The following is a 7,821-nucleotide window of genomic DNA, read 5'->3' on the forward strand; positions in this document are numbered from 1 at the left end:
GCTTGTGTGCATAGATCCAAGCCCAGACTGCCTGTTCTGGGTGCAAATAAGCAATGCAGCCAGGCACAAGCACTGATTTCAGTCCCAGGCAAACAACAGCAGTAAAATCGCATGAATAACCCTCAGATCTTCCATGCAATCTATTTGCATGTTAGATCTGAGGCAGTACAAGGCAGCTGTTTGAGTTAAAATAATTACCGCAAGCGTACGGGTCAATCGTAGCTACGGGTTGAACACGAGGAGATATGCGCCACTCTATTTAACAAACTTAAAAGTAATGCAAAGTGAACCAAATTAAAGTGTTAAATTAAACTAATTAAACTAATGAAAATTAATGCATCCTAACTCATAAGCATCTAACCTATCAAACTAAAGCGAATTGAAAGGAATAAAATTGCAGCCACACATAATAACCACATAAAAAGAAATAAGGGAATAAAAGTACATCCACAAACCACAACCATATAAAAAAATAAAAGAAATAGAGGGAGAAGAAGAAGAAGATAGAGAGAGATAGAGGAGAGGGAGAATAAGATTAAAGGTTTAGAGAATGAGATACCTTGATGAAATTAAATGTTTAGAGAATGAGATACCTTAGACTAGGAAGCTTTAAACTGAAACTATTACAACCATTAAACTAGACTTATGAAATTAAAACTAAGAACTTGAAAGAACTAATCTTATGAAATCAAAACTAAAAACTAGAAAGCCAAAAATCACAATTTCGAAGGAAAAGAAGAGAAGAAATTTCACTAATGAATGAGCCACATTACAAAGGAGAGGGTAGGGGTATTTATAGGGGGAAGAGAGGAGAAGAGAGAAGAGGGAAGTGTGGGAGAAATATTCCCTAAGAAAAGAGAATATTCTCTTCTCCTTCCTCCTTTACATTGCCTTGAATCCCAAGAAAAAAGAAAAAAAATAGAAAGAGGGAGAGAAAAGAATCCTAGATACATAAACCTTCTATTTATTAAAAAGTAACTTTCTAATTCTAACTTGTGCTTCCTTTTCTTTGTAGATATCTTCTCCAATCAATGAGATCAAGGTATCTTTGACCTTTCAACTTTCTATAGGTGAGAAAATATCTTTCAAAATAAATCTATCCCAAGTAGAATTCTAAAAGTGCCCTTGAAAAGTTGGAGGAGAGAGAGAGAGTGATGACTAGGATTCCACTCAACCAAATAATAAAATCCCCAATTGTCCTCTAAAAATCGTGGACATTAAATGCAGCCCAATAAAAATCATGGACAGTAGTGGGCCTTCAAAAATAATGGAACCTAGTGGCAGTGTGGGTTCCTCCATGTGGGTAGCAGTCATTCTCTCTCTTTAAGAATGCAAAATTTCCAAAATGGCCCTGTACTTGCAATAGATCTCCACCATTGCTTAGAAATATCTTCTATAATGTCAAAAATGTCCTTGGGCAGTGGTAGAATGACTATGGGCTTGCACTATAACTCCTTTCTGACCCATTATCCTTTCTTGGGTTGAAAAGAATAATCAACTGTACGGTGGGCTAGACGAATGCGTACTTGCATTCCGTCACGTCTAACTTGCTCCAAATTTAGTTCTCTTTACAGCCATGGAAAGAAAAATGATAACTTTACGTGTAACTTGGGACATACAGCTCCCGATAGTCCAAAATAGCTCAAAATAGCCCAAAACCTGAAAGCACAAGAAAGCACCAAAGTAACTTTGTCCAATGTGGTAAAAAGTATGCTTTATGCCCTAAGATTTCACACATAAATGTGTTCATCAGATTCCCCCACACTTGAACTTTACTTGTCCTTAAGTAAAGCAAAAGAAAAACTAACCTAGAATGCAAAAAATCCTAACTCACTTTCGTAGGAATCACAGTTGCACTTAGCATGTGCAACAAGCCTTTAAACCCTTAGGTTACCCCTAGTGGATGAGTTGTGTCTCGTGGGTGTTTGCAGTGAATATACACCCAAAATTCAATAAATAAAAAAGAATGATGTAAATTTTTCTCATGGCATAAGTAAGATAGTGCACACAATCTCAAAGAAATACTCAACTAAAGATTAAGGAGCCAAAAATTCCCCCACACTTGATTTTTATCACCCCACATCAATTCAAGTAACAAGCATGCATCAAGGTTAAGGGATCTCCTCATATTTTCTGAATAGTACTCACCTTCAAGTAAACCACTCATAGCATCGATGGAACCAAAGACTTAGGCATTGAGTATTGTTGACCATACTTTTTTTTCAGGCATTAAGGCAAAAGCTTTTTCTTTTCTTTTCTTAACCACAAACTCTATTTCTACTTCACTACTGTTCTTTGAATGACATGGTGGAGCATACACCAGACACCCAAATACTTGGTAGCTTTGTTTTTTTGCATATATCCATAAGACATTGAGACATTGATGCAAGAGTTTTTTTTTTTTTTTTTTTTTGTGAGTTTCCTTCCAAGGGATTTCGATCAAGTCACCCTGCTTCAAGAGGCACAGTGCCCTGTTTAGTCCCAAGGAATTCCACTTTTCTTTCTGTTTCTCCTTTTTTTTTTTTTCTTTCACTTTCATGCCTTGCCTTGCCACAAACAAATTGGTCTCAACTACTAGCCAAAAGATCAAAGGGTCCATAAACACATAGAGGAATCTAACCATTAAATGAAATAGCACTCATATTTTTAAACTCAATCCCCATCACTGGATATAAACCAACTACCGTCCTTGAAAAGGGATTTTTTATTATTTCGCATGCTAGGAAACCTAATTCCCTCTTTCTCTCGCTTTGCAAATCGAAGAGACTTATGCACATAACCAAACTATCTCCACAATCACAATTCATACAATGTCCTCAATGCATGCAGAAAAGAAAGAATAAGGACAAGGGAGGGGATACATACCAGGATATCAGTGGTCAAGGTAAAGAGGCTCATAGAGATCCATGACCTCTTCCTCAACTGGAGTAGGCATCTCAATGTATGGCTTCAAATGTTGATCATTTACCTTAAAAGTAGCTCCTGTACTGGGATTGAGGACTTCAACAGCCCCATGAGGATAGACAATCTGAACTATATAGGGGTCATCCCATCTAGAGCCCAACTTACCAGGAAAGATATGCAAACGAGAATTGTACAACAAAACTTTCTGGCCTACCTCAAAAGATTTTCTCAAAGTGTGCCTATCATGGAAAGCCTTGGTTTTTGCCTTGTAAATCCAGGCATTCTCATATGTCTCATTCCTAATATCTTCCAACTCAGATAGTTGGAGTTTCCTATGGGCACCTGCAGTGGGTAGGTCAAAGTTAAGCTTCTTGATAGCCCAAAAGGCCTTGTGCTCAATCTCTACAGGTAAGTGACATACCTTTTCATACACCAGACGGTATGAAGATTGACCAAGATCGGTCTTGAAGGCTATCCTATGGGCCCACAAAGCTTCTACCAATCGGTTAGACCAATCCTTGCGGTTCGGGTTGATGGTTTTCTCAAGAATTTGCTTTATCTGTCGATTTGAAACCTCAACCTGGCTACTGGTTTGGGGATGGTAGGGTGTGGCTAACTTGTGGATCACACCATATTTTCTCATGAGGGCCTCAAAAGGCCAGTTACAAAAATGCTTGCCTCGATCACTAATGATAAAACGGGGAGTACCAAAATGGGAGAAGATGTTCTCCTTCAGAAATTTCACAACCACCTTGTGGTCATTGGTCTTACAAGCAATAGCCTCAATTCCTTTTGACACATAGTCCACAATAAGTAATATATACAGGTTACTAAAAGAGTTAGGGAAAGGCCCCATGAAATCAATACCCCATGCATCAAACACCTCAACCACCAGAATTGGGTTGAGGGGCATCATATTTCTCCTAGAGAGACGCCCTAAGGATTGGCATGAAGGACACGCCTTGTAATAGGAAAAAGCATCTTTAAACAGACTAGGCCAATAAAATCCACACTGTAAAACCTTGGCTGTAGTCTTATTAGGCCCAAAGTGGCCTCCACATGCCTGATCATGGCAAAAAGATAAGACAGATTGTTGCTCATGATCAGGAACACATCTCCAAATTACTTGATCTAGACAAATCTTAAAGAGATAAGGATAGTCCCAAAAGAAATATTTTACTTGTGAAAAGAAATGATTCTTATCTTAGGTGGACCAATGTGTAGGTGTCACACCCGTAACCAGATAATTGACAATGTCTACAAACCAAGGTTCACTAGACACTGCCATTAGATACTCATCAGGGAAGTTCTCGTTGACTGGAGAATCAACAGTCAAGGAATTAGGCAGCCAGGATAAATGGTTTGCAACCAAATTCTCACTACCTTTCTTATCCCTAATTTTTCAGATCAAATTCCTACAACAAAAGGACCCACCTAATGAGGCAAGCCTTGGCATCTTTCTTATGCATAAGATATTTGATAGGTGCATGGTTAGTGTAAACAATAACATGTGATCCAACCAAGTAGGACCTAAATTTCTCTAAAGCAAACACAACAGCTAAAAATTCTTTTTCAGTGATTGTATAATTAAGCTGTGCATCATCAAGAGTCCTACTAGCATAATAAATCACATGGGGCAAGTTGCTGATTCTTTACCCAAAAACAACCCCTATAGTAAAATCAGAGGCATCACACATAAGCTCAAATGGCACTGTCCATTTTGGAGTTGCATAATGGGGGCTGAGGTCAATGCTCTTTTCAATTTTTCAAAACTCTTATGACACTTAGGAGAAAAATCAAATGGGCAATCCTTTGCTAAAAAGGAAGTGCGAGGTCTAGCTATCTGGCTAAAATCGTTGATGAATCTTCTGTAAAAACCTATACGGCCAAGAAAAGATCTAATGTCCTTCACACTCTTGGGTGGTGGTAAATTGGCAATGAGGTCCACCTTAGATCTATCAATCTTAATCCCCTCTTTGGACACAATGTGACCAAGAACTATGCCTTGCTTCACCATGAAGTGGTACTTCTCCCAATTCAAGATCAAGTTCTTTTCTATGCATCTTTTGAGAACCAAAGAGAGATGATGCAAGCAATTAGAAAAAGTAGAGCCGTGAATAGAAAAATCATCCATAAACACCTCTAAGAAGTGCTCTACCATATCAGAAAAGATACTCATCATGCACCTTTGGAATGTAGCAGGGGTATTGCAAAGCCCAAAAGGCATACGCCGGTAAGCAAAAGTTCCATAAGGGCATGTGAAAGTGGTCTTATGTTGGTTCTCTAGAGCAATAAGGATTTGGTTATAGCCTGCATAACCATCAAGAAAACAATAATATTCATGGTCAGCTAATCTCTCTAACATCTAATCAATAAAAGACAAGGGGAAGTGGTCCTTTCATGTTGCCGCATTCAATTTCCTGTAGTCAATGCACACTCTCCATCCCGTTTGGATACGGGTTGGAATCAACTCATTATTGGCATTCTCAACTACAGTGACTCCTCCTTTCTTAGGCACAACCTGCACAAGACTCACCCATTGGCTATCAAAAATAGGATAAATAATGCCATGATCCAACTCATCCAAGCACTTTAGGATCTCTTTCTTGATTGCCTCTTTCATCACAGGATTAGCCATTCTTTGGGGTTCCCTAGAAGGTTTGGAACTCTCCATCAGATGAATATGATGTTGAATAATGGAGGGACTAATACCTTTGATGTCAGACATGGTCCAACCTATGGCTTCCTTATGGTCCTTTAGAAGCTTAATCAACTCTTCTTCCTGAATAGAAGTCAAATCAAAAGCAATAATAACAGGGAGAGTATGATCTTGCCCTAGGAAGGCATACTTGAGGTTGGAGGGCAATGCCTTTAACTCTAAGGTGGGTTTCAGCTCTCCCAATCCCGATTGTTGGTAGACATGAAAGGGTAAGAGGTTCATACTTGCACCAAGGTCCAATAAGGCATGTTCAATAGTGGTATTGCCTATAGTGCAAGAAATAGTGGGGCTTCCAGGATCCTTATGCTTGGCTGCTACTGGCTGTGAGATGAGAGAGCTAATGTTAGCAGCCAAAAATGCCTTTTTGGGCACATTGGTGGTCCGCTTTTGGGTGCATAAGTCTTTGAGGACTTTAGCATAAGTGGGGATCTGGGCAATGGCATCCAACAAGGGGATATTCACCTAAACCTGTTCGAACACATCTAATATCTTCTCCATATAAGGAGACTTCTTGCTAACCAACCTATTTGGGAAAGCGGCAGGTGGGGTATAAATTTTTTCAGGGTTGGTCTTTTTAACTTCCTCAACAGAATCATCTTTGGTTTTCTCAACCAAATCATTTGGAATTTCTTCAGGTTCATCAGACGAACCTAGAACAGTGGGCACTACAACGGCCTCTTCAGAAGGGGGAGAGTCAACAGGAGTATGAGATGCTAAAGATTGAGGTGTACTAGCCTGTTGATACTCACGGCCACTCCTTAAAGCATATACAACATTAACCTGGCCGGAGGGCCTTGAAGTTGTTAGCCTTGTACAACATTGAGTGGAGGAGCTTGGGTACCTTACTGAATATGAACCTGATGCCTAGAATTTGGCTCAGGTTGGCTAGGTAGCTTCCCTATTTCCCTCTCATGCAAGATTGTGACAAGCTGGGTGAGTTGCTTTTCCATGTTATTATGGCTTGTCAAGAGAAGGGCCATGTTTTTCTCCAGCTCAATTATTCTTATTGCCTCTCCTGTATTGGTAAACCCTGTGGGTTGCTGATAAGGGGCAAGGAGAGGAGGCCTAGCAGAATTCATAGTGGATCCTAAATGAGGACGAGGGGGAAAGGGGTTAGGAGACATCCCTTGGTTTTATGATGCAAAGTTGGGCCTTTGGACACCAAGTTGGCCTTGATGGTTAAAGTTGGATGGGCCTGCTTGGTTCCCTTGATTTCAGGAGAAATTGGGGTGATTTCTCCATCCTGGATTGTAAGTATTGCTATATGGGTTATTTTGGTAGAGAGCACTCACATTCTCAGTGTTGGAATTACCCACAAAGATGTTGGGGCATTCCTCCAAAAGATGTCCAGGTGTATGGCACCAATTGCATATTGACACATGGTTGACCTGGTGAACTGGCATAGGCTCTTTAGGGATTATGGACTCCAACCTTTTGATGAGGCTGTCAAGTTTGGCCTCTTTGGCTGGCACACCCTCAATGAGATACCCCTTTGTGGTTCTTTCAGTCTGTTGGGAAGATTCCCACTCCCTAGTCTTGTCAGCCAAATTGGTCAAGAATGTCCAGGCATCATTATCATTAGAAAAAGAGGTAAAGCCTGCAGGACACATAGACTCTAAAAGTTGCTTGGTCTGAAAGTCATTGCCCTCATAAATAATTTGGCATAGCTACCACAAGTCAAAACCATGGTGAGGGCATTCTAAAAGGAGGTCCTTGAATCTCTCCATGAACTTAGAGAAGGACTCATGTGGTTTCTGCCTGAACTGGAAGATGTCACTCTTAAGCTTATTGGTCTTGTGAGGAGGGAAGAATTTTCTCAAGAAGACAATGGTGAACTCATCCCAAGTATTAATGTAGTTTATTGGCAGTCCATAGAGCCACTTCTTGGCCTGATCTTTCAGGGCAAAGGGTATAAACCTAAGCCTAACTGCATCATCAGTTAAATTCTGGACCTTAATTAGAACACAGACCTCCTCAAATTCCCTAAGGAAGAGATATGCATCTTCATTGGCCATCCCATGTGTTGTGTATGGAAACCTCCGATGCTTGGTTTGCCCACAGATGAGCCTGCAAAGACCAAGTGATGAGCACAAGAGAGCCGGTGTGGCTCCGGCCTAGGACTCTCCGACGCTCAAGTTAGATCACCAGTGCAACAGTGTAACAGCTAGTAAAAAGTGAGATGTGGAATTGTGCTCCAT

General features: G+C 40.3%; 1 non-coding gene across 1 annotated transcript; it reads left to right on the forward strand.

Annotated features, from left to right (window-relative positions):
• The first annotated feature begins 7,303 nt into the window (after positions 1-7,303).
• Positions 7,304-7,410, forward strand: LOC122649211. Its single transcript, XR_006331186.1, has one exon. It is a non-coding gene; the product is annotated as a small nucleolar RNA R71 (small nucleolar RNA).
• The last annotated feature ends 411 nt before the right edge of the window (positions 7,411-7,821 follow it).

The sequence above is a fragment of the Telopea speciosissima genome, chromosome 1 (genome assembly GCF_018873765.1).
Source record: "Telopea speciosissima isolate NSW1024214 ecotype Mountain lineage chromosome 1, Tspe_v1, whole genome shotgun sequence".
Classification (NCBI taxonomy): Eukaryota; Viridiplantae; Streptophyta; class Magnoliopsida; order Proteales; family Proteaceae; genus Telopea; species Telopea speciosissima.